Source organism: Rousettus aegyptiacus, unplaced genomic scaffold (genome assembly GCF_014176215.1).
Source record: "Rousettus aegyptiacus isolate mRouAeg1 unplaced genomic scaffold, mRouAeg1.p scaffold_m13_p_9, whole genome shotgun sequence".
Lineage (NCBI taxonomy): Eukaryota > Metazoa > Chordata > Mammalia > Chiroptera > Pteropodidae > Rousettus > Rousettus aegyptiacus.
The window spans coordinates 24,382,461-24,396,468 of NW_023416312.1; positions in this window are offsets into that span (position 1 = coordinate 24,382,461).

Below are 14,008 nucleotides of genomic sequence, written 5' to 3' on the forward strand. Positions count from 1 at the left end.
GCTGAGTCCTGTTAACCATCAGGGATAATAACAAAACGATCACTGTTATTTTAAATTACTAAGTTTTAAGATGATTTGATAGGCAGTAATAGGTCATTGAAAACCATTTCCTTATTTTGAAGACTGATTTCCTAGCACAAAGGTCAAAGTAGGGATGCTACCCTAGTCATTCAGAAGGGATAAGGTCCCAAGCTTGTGGGTGTGGATGAGTTGCCAGAGAGCTCAGAGCATCAGCGACCAGGTTCTTGTCTTATGCTGAGAGAAAAAATTCAAAGGCAAGATGAACGGCAAGCTGGAAAGTGTAAAGTTGTTAAAGTGAAAGTACACATTCAAGTGGGGAATGCGTACAAACTCAGAGGGAGAGAGAGGAGAGGAGAGGAGAGGAGAGGAGAGGAGAGGAGAGGAGAGGAGAGGAGAGGAGAGGAGAGGGGAAGGGAGGGGAGGGGAATGGAGGGGAGGAAAGGGGAGGAGGCTAGGAAGGAGAGGGAGGGGAAAGACAAGAGGGGAGGAGAAGAGAGGAGAGGATGTCTCAATTCCGGGCATTTGTTCCTCTTGAAGGTAGTGCCTAGAAAGGTGTTACTGAGTAGCCTCACTGTCTCCTCCCCATAGGCAGGGAACCCGGTTTCCCAATCTTTCTTCCTTATATGGTGTTTCCAGAACTATCAGGTGCGTGATGGAAGCTGCAGCATTTGCAATGTGGATGAGATTATGATATTATAATTAGCTAATTGTCGTGCCTTAGCCAAAGATGGTGTCTAAGCTGGAAAAGACCGCTTTTGGCTTATCTCCCCTATGAGGGGGCTAAAACAGGGACAGGTCTGAAGGAAGAAAAAATTTCCAAGCCATATCCTGGAGGGGGAGGGAGCATTCCTGGGCTATCTATCCTGCCTCAGCTGGGAGGGTTGGAAGGTCATCTGGGAAAGATAATATAGGATTTTGAAAACAGTCTAGTGGATGCCAAGTGCCAGTGTATCTTCAGTACTGAGAGCTATACTGGGGCTACTATATTGTGGAGGCATAAAAAAATAATTTTCCTCCACGCATTAAGTTCTTCTAGCTGGGCTAATAATCAAATTAACGAACAGATTAACAGGAGAAAATGTACAAAGTTTTTTACAAATGTACATGCCAGAGGTGTCATAGATATGAGTGCATTGGGTATTTGAGGCTTGTATGCCATACTGGACAAAGGAGAAAGGGGGATTTTGAAGGGGAAATAGGCAATTCACAGATAGCTAAGAAAGAGCAGAATATATGGCAAACAAATTCCTGCTGGGCAACCCAGAAACAATGGGACAGAGAAGGAAGCAGGCATTGCTAGATTTCTTCCTGTCCATATGTGCTGAAATGAATGCTCTAAGATGATTATGCTAAGGTTCCCTTCCTGAGGCAGATTTTCTATCTGAAGCTCTTTAGGCAGGAAAGGGGAAGAGTCAATGGTTCTTTCTGAGTCTTTTTGTCCTTAATAACCACCTTAAAATTGTAGACAGAAAAAGGGGGCCACATACTAAACCTGATGAGGTCAGGGGAGGCCTGCCTGAGAGGATTTAGAAACTCAGAGACTGAAAGTAATCACATAGGATGTTGTGAACATAAAAATTCCTAAGTAAAAGTGGGTCATGATGGGTAGTCACATCCTAGGCCTGTAGTTTCCGATGTTTACCTTAAGTGAGCCTGTCTATTGTATTTTTTGCATCTAAGATAACATACCCTTGAAATGTCAGGGTAATCTCCTTTTCCAGACCCCTGAGAGCACACCCACCAGAGCACAAGACCACAGAACCCCTCATTGTTTTCTTGTTCCCCAACTACCATCTCTATTTGCTGTTATTAACTATCCTGTACCCACCAATGTAAAATAAATATGTGCCTGCCCCACCCTACTTTACTTTCTCCTGCCCCATTAATCTACCACCAATGGATTTCATGCACATTTTGGGATGGCAAAACTTTGACCCCCTCAATAACTATTGGTCTCCAAGTTTAACTAATATGATTCAGCCCCAGCAACAGCATCACTCTGGGTAAACTAATATCACACTCACGGGGTCTAAAGTTGAGGCCTGACCCACTCCAGCCACTCCACCTAACTTCACCAGGGATGGATGGCTCCCTGTGACACTGTGCATTTCTCTAGCTGCAACATTTTTACCAAGACTAAGAAACCTTATGTTTGTGAAAGTATTTTAATTAGCTCAACACTTCTTTGGTACTTACTGCTTACTGCGAAACTTAAGAACAGACAGACTCTTTCTGGAAGCTTTAAATTTGAGGGTTTTTTTTTAAAAAAAGTGGTAAGAACACATAACATGAGATGTACCACTCAACAAAACTTGAAGTGCACAATATAGTATTGCTATTTATAGGTACAATGTCATACAGCAGGTCTCTAGAATTTATCTTATATAACGGAAACTTTATACCCATTGATGAACAATTCCCCATTTTCCCCCTACCCTCAAGGTTGAGTCTTAATTGAATTAATTTTTTTAAATTAAAAAAGCATAGAAGAAAAATATATCCCCATTTTTATGTTTAACAAGTATGTAATCTTCTCAAAAATAAATTAACTGAAAATATAAACTTCACATTTCTCATTAAGAAATCCTCGAAGTTTTAGATTATAGAATACCAAAAAGTACATGCTTTGTTTATTTTTTATTTTTTTATTTTATTGTTTAATAAATTTTCAGAATGAATTCTCCTGGATGCTCATTATTATTTTAAATGAGACCTCAAACTAAATATAAGTTAAATTACAAAGAAGATGACAAATATTAACTAATTTCAAAGTTTTCTTAGAAAACTATGGACCATAGAAAACTTTGAATACGTTTTTAAAATAAGACAAATTATAAATTATGAATTTTATAATAATACTGTCACACACCTTTATTTATCCAGGCAGTCATATTCAATAAATACTCTGAGTGCCTAATATTAATAATAATAATCATTTTTGAGCCTTTTTATATATCAGATACTATATATCACCTTGTTTAATCCTTTTAACAGTCATTCGGGTATATTATTTTCTTAATTCCTGTTGCACAGATGAGGAAACTAAGGCAGAGAGAAGCTGAGTAACTTGCCCATTTACTAAGTGGCCACACTCAGATGTGAGCTCCAGCCATTGTGTATCCTTCCTTTTAACCACTATCCTCTGCTGCCTCCATGTGCCCTGCAAGAAACTCAGGCATTGAGATGGAGAGATGTTTAAGACAAGCTCTTCACTTTAAGGAGTTGACACTTGAGTTGAAAAGATCAACAGAGCCCAGAAACAAATAGCACTTGGTAGAACTTTTTTTTTTTAACATTTTTTTAACATTTAATGTTTTCAGACTTACACAAAAGGAGAGTAGTCTAATGAACCCCCATGTACCCATCACCCAATGTAACTAGTATTGATTAATGGCCAATCTCAGTTCATCTATACCCCACCCACTTTTTCTTTCCCCCACCTCTTCCCTACTGATTATTTGAAACCAGCCATCATATTCATTTATGCACAAATACTTGTTTTATGTATCTTTTAAAGAGAAGGAATCCTTGTAAACTTAACTGCAATACCAATATCACCTCCAAAATAATTAACAATGTTATTTTAATATCATTTGGTCTGTAAGAAAGGGAAAATAATCTTCCCTACACTCTTCTAGGTTCTTGGCTGAGACCGCCATCTCCTCCCTGTAATAAAAGGCAACCAAAAGAAAAACAAACAGAAGTTTAATAACATTTATACCTCCAGTATACAAGGGAGAGACCCAGGAAAACTGGAGTGAGGTTATCACTCAAAGCACTGCAAACAAGGATAAAATTGTTAAGCATATTTAGGTCGTTGCCTTCTCTACAGATAAGAGTTTCTAGAGACTGAGTCATCCTCCTCTTCCAGGTACAGAGAGGAAGACACTCTTACAAATGATATTTCCCTTATAAATGTAAATATCCCTTATTAAAGGGTAACTTCTACTCAGTTTTCAGAGCTTTTCCTACGTCTGCTATTTCTTAAAAATAATCAGCCTAAAATAATCCTATGCCAGAGACATATTTTGGGGTGGCAAATTCTGCTCCACTTCAAATTGACTGCTTGAGGGTCCACATATTCAGATTAATAAAAAATTAAATTAAATTAAATTTTAAAAAGCCTAGTTTCTCTCTTAGGACCCCTGGCCCTCTCCAGGTAAATTATCCAAGATGCCAATCCAATTCCATCCTAGTTCTGCTTCCAAACACCTGGAGGAGAAAGAACTAGAGCATCTGAAGTCTCCCAACAGGTACCCTCTTTTTTTGCTGCCGTGACTGCCCCTGAGTTTTGCTGATGAAAACCAGTGTTTTCTGTCCAACCACTCTAATTCACCATTAGTCCAGCTCTTGTCCAGTCCTCGGTGGCTCTCCAAAGAATGCCAACCCCCTCCATCTGAGGAGCCCTGAGATAAGGTGCCAAGAGCTGGGATCCCAAGTGTGTGGCTCTTTACTTTGCCCTGAAACAGCCCCTGTTTCTACAACATACCTGAGGAAAGGAAGGGTTTGCAGGCCCAGTTCCACCCCTAGCCAGAATTCACCTTCCTTAACAGTCCATCCCAAGATGTTGAGCCAAGCTTCTTCCTTCTAGGTGCATTTACCCCAAGGGTTCCCATGTCACCTCTCCAGCCAGCAGACCCCCACCAAGACCCTCTCAATAATCAGAGAAAGGAAAATCCTCAAAAGTGAAGGACTCGGGCCCAGTTCCCTGTCACTGCACACCACAGCCTACTGGGAGAGGCAAGCCACATCCAGCCACAAAGGAAGACCTTGTTATATCCCTCCCTTGCACTGTCAGTCACTGTGTATTTACAAAGCTAAGAGAGGTGGCCCAAGGACCTCTTAGAACCAAGATCAACTCCTAGGTAACCTGCTGCCTCCTCTTAAACAGGCTGTTTCCTTATTTTGCCTTCCTTCTGTTTGTTGTTTAATTTTCATTTTTGTTCATTTTATTTTTTTAACAGGCAATATATTTGTATGATTCAAAATTCAAAAGATACCAAGGGATATATAAAGTCTCCCTTCTGCCCAGATCCTCTCCCTGAAAGCAATCAATTTTATCAATTTCTTGTGTTTCCTTAAGAAATATTTTATCTACATAAGCCAATACACATATATCTACATATATTCCCTTCATTTTACATAAATGGTAGCATATAATACACAGTGTTCTGCTCCTTTATTTATTTTTTATTTATGAGTATATCTTTACAAACATAGGGCTTTCTGTTCTAATTACAGTTGTAGAGTACTCCAAAGTATGAATGGGCTATAAATCATTTAACTAAAAGTCTTCTGTTCATGGACTTTCAGGTTGTTTGAAAACTTTTCCAATTACAAATAACACTTCACTGGATAAACTTATAAACAGGACCCATATGGATTTTAACAAGCAACTTCTCTTGCCTAAAAACAAATTAAAATTCCAACTAAGGAGGCACCCTGCCGTATAATATAAAGAATTATAAAGTATTCTGGAGGATCGGAAAAGGTAGAAGTTACTTTTGGCTGGTTGGGAGCAAAGAGAAGAGATATATGGAGTGAGAAAGACTGAATCTACAGGAGGGGAAATCACAGATGAATTCATTTAGAAAGAATTAAATTACATTGAACTATATATAGAATATACATTAGGGAGGGGGTGAGTCATTTCAATTAAAAAAAAATCCTCGAACTTAAAACTCCAGTATTAAAATGGCATTATGTATACAGCTTGCCTAGGAATGTAAATATCAAGTACTCCAAAATAAATTACAGATATAAGGCAAAATCTGACCCAGTTCTTAGGAACACAGACTATAAAACACTATAATGAAGGCAAAAATCTACATCGAAATCTCCACTGTCTCAGAAGATGGAATTTAAAGAAGTTTTTCCCTGGTCAGTGGTATTATCACTGGTAAATTAGAATAATACTCTTCCTGCCCCTTGTTATTAATGTATACTTGCCCCTTCTTGGCAAATGTCTCTGGTTTGCTTTTTGGTTGGTGGGTGAAAAGTGAGTGTAATGCAGTTAAGGTAGCAAATTTTCCCTCGCACAGGCAGTGGAGACATAATATCTTCCCACACTGTATTTGGTGCTCTGAATTATGAATTAAAACATTAAATATATTGCTTAGTGCATGAGATTATATTTAACTTCATATACTGACCATCTGAGCTTGGCGCCTTCCTGGGTTTGAAAATTAAATTTGTAACAACAGGATTTCCTACGTTTGTTCAGAAAATTATACCCGCAAAAGGGTGGAGAATCATTTTAAGCTGACCTAGAAAGGTGAAAAGTTGATGGAGGTCTGGTATGAATTCCCAACCAAACAAGAACTGGGAAAAGAGCGACATCCACAACTAACTCCTGGAATTTTGACTCCCAGGTTCAAGCTTCCAAAAAATTCTGTCTAGAAGTATTACAAAAGACTTGGGGTTTGGCCTCAACCGACCTAGATTCAAATCTAGATTCTGCCGTAACTGAAGATACAAAAATAGAGAATTAGGTTAATAAATTAGGGTATATCTATACAATGAAATATTATACAATTATTTAAAAGATTTATGCAAGCATTTTGTGAAATGGATAGTACCACAGCATTTCATGTAAAGGCAAAACATTTCAAACATTTTAAATGTCTGTTGAAACGGGTTTGGAAAGTTAAATTATGATACATTCATAATGCTCACAAACTGACCAAGGCCAGTTTGATCAAATAGTCTTATGAGGCCGTCTGGTAGCTGCAATTAGTCTTAGTTTAGGTGGGGCCTACTTATTCCCTATGTTGATGCCAGCACATTATAACAAAAGCAGGTCTCAGGTGCAAGTCAGCCTATCAACAGTGATACAACCTCTTCTATGCATGCAAAGGAGTCTGAACTCTGTCCTTGCATGTAAGGTTCATTTGAGGAGAAGGTTATAATATTCCAGATTCAGGATCTCATTAACCTTGTGGGCAGCATTGGGCAACCAGAATATCCAAATTCATGGCTGGACAGAGCTCCACTTGAGATCTAGCCCCAGGTACCACTAAGCACAGGTTATATATCTGTCTAGATTCAATCATCCTGTTTATGCAAGTGTGAAAAGTATCCTTAGAATAATTCAGCCAATTCATATACCTTTAATACTTCTCAATTAAATAATAAGAACCCATTTTTAATGTGTTGTGTAAGTTCACTTGAACGATCATTATGCTATTTAGTAAAACATTGAAGATAAAAGTAGATGGCGTGCTTGAAGGGTGCCTTTTCTGATCAAAACTAACTGACCACTCCAGGAGCATGAATTCCTATAAATGCCAAAAGTGTGGCTTAAACTAAATAACGTACACATTTCTAACTCACTGCTCATCTTTAAAGTAAATTACAGACATCATAACACAGACAACAGAATACTATGCACCTATTAAAAAGGGTATGGCACATCTCTACCTCCTGCCACAGCAAGATAGTTGAGCCATTTTAAAGTAAAATAAGCAAGAATATATAACATGAAAAATAAAACATATAAAAATATAACATGAAAATATATAAGATAAAAAATCAGATAAAATCATGTATATGATTGAATAGATACATATAGAGGGAAGTCTAGACAGATATGGAACTTATTGTTAGCCCTAGAGAGTCTAATTAGAGGAAAGAGAAGGGAGAATACTTTTTTCTTTATGTGTTTCTATATTTTAATTTTTTTAACAATGAGTGCATATTACTTTGATAACATAAATTTTAAAAATTAACACTTTAAAAGGATGTTGCAGAGGAATAATTATATGGAAAAATGTGTACAATATATTTTTGCATAAAAATATATTCTTGGGTAAAATATACTATATGGTATTATATTAGATATAACAACCATTATTTCCTCATCTGTATGCCCTGTGGCAGAATGTATTTTCCAAAGATGACCACTCCAATAAATATCTTAACCCACAGGCTCTTCTTCCAATGTGACCTTGACAGGTCTCCATTAACAGGTTGGAGGTCTCTATTCCCTCCCCTTGAACCTGGGCAGAACTGTCTATCTGCCTTGAGCAAGCAAGTGATGTGATGAGCAAGTGAGTAAGGACGTGATGATCACTGACCTTCTCAGGCTAGGTCATAAAGGGTTATATGGTTTCATCTGGCTTTCTCTCCCTCTTGGGACACACACTTGAGCCTTTGGAGTCCTGTACTGCCATGTGAGATGTCTGGTTACCCTGAAGCTGTCATGTTGGATGTCCATGTGGAGAGACCATATATAAATATATACATATGTAGAGAGATGCCCAATTTACCCCAGGTATTCCAGCCCCCAGCTATTTGAGTCTTCCTAACCCAGGTGCCAGACAAGTGCAGAAGTCTTCAAGATGATGCCACCTCCAGCCACCATCTGACTGCAACTAAACAGCGTGAGAGACTCCAAGCATGGACCACCCAGCTGAGTCACTCCCAAACTCCTGACACAGAGAAACCCTGAGAGATAATAAATGATTGCTGTTGTTTAAAGCCCCTAAGTTTGGGGGTGATTTGTAGTGCCTTAATAGATGACTACTATACCCTCTTGTGAGAGAACCAGCTTCTTCCTCAGCCTGGGAGGGGAAGCCCTAGAAATTGTTAGTTCCACATACACATCAACAGTGATGGGACCACTGGAGGTTGCCTGACACCAGAGGGCCTTCTCTGTTTCTTCCAGAAATTTGGAATGTGAACATCAACACTGAGTCTCCTAGCTTGGAGGCAATAGACACTTCAGTTTCATTTTTTTCCTACTCTGTGTCCAGCCTGCAGAGGACAGAAGAAGAAATCAAACATTCAGAGAAAAGCAAGAGAGAGACCCCAAAGCCTTAAATGAAGACAACAGGGAACTTCTTTCCTGTTTTTCTATCCTGTTTCTGATGCTCTTCCCTACCCCTCGGTTCCACCTCGAAATACTCTTATAATCATCATCATTATCATAATAGCTAAGGATAACTGAGTGCTCACTATGCCATCCACTGTTCTAAGTTCTCTATGTATATTAACTTTAATCCTCACGTGATCTAAGGGCCGACACCTCTATTATCATTATCCCCATTTCACAGATGAAGAAGAAACTGAGCCCTTAAGGGTAAAGTAACTTGTCCAAGGTCACACAGATAGTTGGTTAACCTAGTCAGAGCTCTTATGCACTCTCTAGCCAGCACTGTTGTTATATACCTTTAGGTCCTGCCAATAAAGTATCCCTGTTTTTGTTAAGGTCTTAAGGTGAGCAAATGAGTCACTTGCAATCAAATTGTTTCTGATTAAGCCAGAAATTATTTCTGATTATTCCAGTTTGGTAAAAATTAATACAAATAGACTTAACATGAGTATGAGAGGGAAAAATAGAATTGTTGTAAGAAACACTGTGATAGCTCCAGGTACAAGTGGTGGGTCAGAACTGCAGGTAACTGGGGCTTCCAGGGTTGAGAGGCTTGCCTGCTGGTACTGCCACTCCTGAGAGTAGGGCTAAAGCAGAGAGAACTGGGTGCAGGGGTGGAAGAGAACGAGGGTCCTCAGGTGGAGAGCATCATGCCAGGCCAAGGCAAGTTTAGGAGCAGAGGAAGGAAATGAATCAAAACTCCAGGTGGATTAGGTAAAAACTGAGGGAATATGAATAAAATATGGGCTTTAGTTAATAATGATGTATTACTATTAGTTCATTAGTTGTGACAAATATATATACAAACATAAGATGTTAAAAGAGGAAGCTCTGGGGTATGTGGGAACTTTCTACTGTTTTCACAACTTGTCTGTATACCTAAAACTATTTATTCTAAACTAAAAAGTGTGTTCCAATGAGCAAACAAACAAACTACAAGTGGAAGGCTGATCTGGGCACCAAGAGACAGTCTGATAGTGGACAAAAGAGAGAGCACAAATTCAGACCAGACATTTGAACACTGGGTCAGTTAGGAACAGGAGGATAAGTCTGTTCCACCCTTTTCTCCCCAACCCTGGGTTCAGGGTGTGGGGCGGGAGGTGGCATACATAAGGCCAGTGACAATGCAAATCCAGGCTCAGATGCTCCCCATTCTGCTCTCACTAATCTCACTAATGGCTGAGTATGGGCCAGCACAAGTCACCTCTACAGGCTGCTGTGTGCAGGGTTCCTGGTGTGACCCTCCCAACAGTCAGGGAGGGTACCTGGAGATGGGAGATTTATCATTCATAATGAAGAAGTATTTGCCAGAGGTGATGAGAGAAGAGGGAGCACAACTGGTTTCCCAATGCTAGTAATGGTTTGGTAATAACCAATTCAGCTCCAGAGTCTAGACTCTTTACCCTTAGGGTCAGCAAGATGGATGCCAACAGCTGGCTGGAACTATAAGTGTAGTCTCCCAAAGGGGAAGGGGCAGATAAGGCCTTGAAGACAGTGCTGGAAGCTTTAAATGGCTGTGGAGGCAGTGGAAGAAAGGAGGAGGTAGTGACTAGGTCAGGAGAAAGGGTGGTCTGGCAGGTTTGAGGGCCCAGCTGAGAGCCAACCCCCTGCGGGGTAATTTCCACAGCAGCAATCAGCAGCCCACTACAAGAAGAGAAGGTGGGCAGCCACATGGTTACAACTATATCCAGGAGAAGACCTGAAAGAAAAAGGAATAACGGTGGGGCTAAGAGAAGGAGTTGGTAGGCCATGGGTCCTAAGTGGGATGGGGAAGGCAGAAAAGACAGAAGGGGAGTTGATGGGGAAAATGTAGGACCAAGGGTCTGCTCAAGTGGACTCTCTTAAAAACAGTTTTGGCAGAGGCTTGGTCTTGCTCTGTTCTTGACTTTGTAATTATCTGGAAATTGAACTTACTATGATCACATGAGCAGTTCCCTCCATTTCGTTCTTCATGTATGAATAGCCATCATTTGTTAATTTGTTCATTCATTCATTCACTCATGTATTGAATGATGCGTGTTTACAATGTGCTCTGTGATCATGGGTCCCTGCTAACTTGGAGGTGAACCATATGAAAAGAAATCTTTCCCCTCTTTCTCCTTTCAGATGCAACATGAATTCTCAGCTATTTCTTCAAGGTTCAGCTCCAAGTTAGCAGGGCCCAGAGTTTACAGAGCACATTGTAAACACATTAACACTGGATACATAAATGAGTATATGAGGAAGTGAATGAACAAAACACATAATGGCTAATATTCTTGTTAGTTTAGATATGTTCATCCAAGAAGTACAAACTAGAAATACCCTATTTTATGGCTGGAGGCATCACTCTGCCCAACTTCAAATTATACTACAAAGCAACAGTAATCAAAACAGCATGGTATTGGCAGCAAAAGAGACACACGGACCAGTGAAACAGAATCAAGACTCCAGAAGTAAACTCATATTTATATGGGCAAATAATTTTCGACATTTTAAAAAGCCAAAAACAAACGGTGGAGAAAGGAATGCCTCTTCAATAAATGGTGTTGGGAAACTGGAAAGCCACCTGCAAAAGAATTAAACTAGACTATTGTCTATCACCACATACCAAAATTAACTCAAAATGGATTAAGAACCTGAATATAAGACCTGAAACAATAAAATGCATAGAAGAAAACATGGAAACTAAATTCAAGGACCTTGGACTTACAGAGGATTTTATGGATGACCTCAAAAGCAAGGGAAGTAAAAGCTAAAATAAATGAATGGGACTATGTCAAACTAAAAAGCTTCAGCAAAAGAAATCGTCAACGAGGTAAAGAGACAACCATCTGAATGGGAGAATATATTTGCAAGCAATGCCTCCAATAAGGGCATAATACCCAAAATATACAAAGAACTCATACAACTCAATAACAACCAAAAAAGATCCAATCACAAAATGGGCAGAGGCACTGAACGGACACTTCACCCCAGAGGACATATAAATGGCCAACAAATATTTGAAAAGATGCTCAGCATTGCTAGCTATTAAGGAAATGCAAATCAAAACCACAATGAGATACCATCTCACACCTGTTAGAATAGCTATAATCAACAGGACAAGTAATAACAAATGTTGGAGAGGATGTGGAGACAAAGGAACCCTCATACACGGCTGGCGGGACTGCAAATTGGTACAGCCACTATGGAAAACAGTATAGAGTTTCCTCAAAAAACTAAGAATTGATCTACCATGCGATCCAGCAGTCTGAATATTAACCTCAAAGACTTGAAAACCCATATCCAAAAGATATTTGCACACCAATGTTCATAGCAACATTATTCACAGTGGCCAGGACATGGAAGCAACTGAAGTGTCCTATGATAGATGATTGGATAAAGAAGATATTGTACGTATATACAATGGAATATTACTCAGCCGTAAGAGATGAATTACTGCCATTTGCGACAACATGGATGGACCTCAAGATAATCATGCTAAGCAAAATAAGCCAGACTGAAAAAGTTGAAAATCACATGATATCACTTATATGTGAGATATAAACCCAAAAGCAACAAACGAACAGGACAAACAAACAGAGACTCATGGACATGGACTATAGACTAGTGGTTACCAGAGGGTAGGGGGTGGGAGAGGAGGGAGTAGGTATCGGTATAAAGGGGGTCAAATATAGAGGGGTAGGGGGAGGGTGAAGTGTGTTAAGGGGATCAAATATGTAGTAGCTGAAGAAAACTGGATTTGGGGTGGTAAACACACAATAGAATACACAGATGTCAAATTATAATGTACATCTGAAAATTACATAATTGTATTAACCAATGTTACCCCAATAAACTTAATTAATTAATTAATTGATTAAATTTTAATTTGAAAATAAATACTAATACCTTATTTTAAAAACTTTTTAGGTATAAGTCGCATATGGTAAAATGAACAGATTTTAAGTGAGAAGCTTGTGTTTTCTTCTGTGTATATCTCCCATGTAACCACCATCCAGATCAAGATACAGACCGTTTCCACCATCCCAGAAAGTCCCTTTGTGCCCCTTCTCAGTTTACCTCCCTTATCCTCAGAAATAACGAATATTCTATCAACATTGATTCAGAGGACACCATGATTTTGATTAGGTTTTTCAGAGAGGTTGGAGAAAACTATCCCAAAGTCACAGAAGTCAGTATCCAGTGGCTCAATGAGATGAAGTGCCCACTAAACCTTAGAAACAAGATTGCCCTCTGTCTCACTCAGGGTTTAATCAGGAAAACAACATGACAAGAATCATGGAAGGCTGGGAAGCTCTCACAAATGGAGAGGTATAGTTTGTGAAGTCACCTCAAAAAGGCGGCTTATTCCAGTCCCCTGTCTGTCTGACATAAATATCCATCTGTCCGGGGTGGAGAGCAGGGAGGATAGTTCTAGTTGTGGTGCTGGGTACAACAGAGGTTAGTGCATTAAATTTTTTCTCTGATTGTATACTCACCAAGTTGATTTTGAGTAAGTAAGATTCCTGTGTTACTTGTATTTTGGGAGAGAATACCCTGACCTGGTTGACATGGGTATGTAAACTACCACATACTTACATAGCTTGCCGTAAATTAACAAAATACTCTTTGCAACGTTAAGATCTTATGAGTTTATTATTTGGGGTTAATGTCACAGAGTCAGAGTCCCTCTGGCACACTGATGGACCTGGGGATCTCAGGCTGGAAGACTGAGGCCTGAATTGGGCCCTGTGGTGAATTCCCATGGTAGAGACCATGTCTAAGGTCTCTTGGAAGACAGCTATTAACATGCCAACCACAACATTGGCCTTTGGACACATTCACACTCACTGAAGACGTGTTTTGTAAACATAAGATTCTCCAAACATAAATTGAAATCGCATGCAAATAACTCCTACCAAGTCAAACAGAGATATGCCTTCTTAAGATTCAAAAAAGCAAACTAGATTTTAAAAAATCTTATTGTAACACACAATGAACATCCAATATCAATGTTCAGAATATGGGTAATTATGAAATGAACACCAGTGTAACAATCATCCCCTACATTAAGAAATGACCAGCATGTCCAAATCTTTCTGCATGTCCCTTTTGGACACATCCCGCTCTCCACCACCCTGGATGTGACCA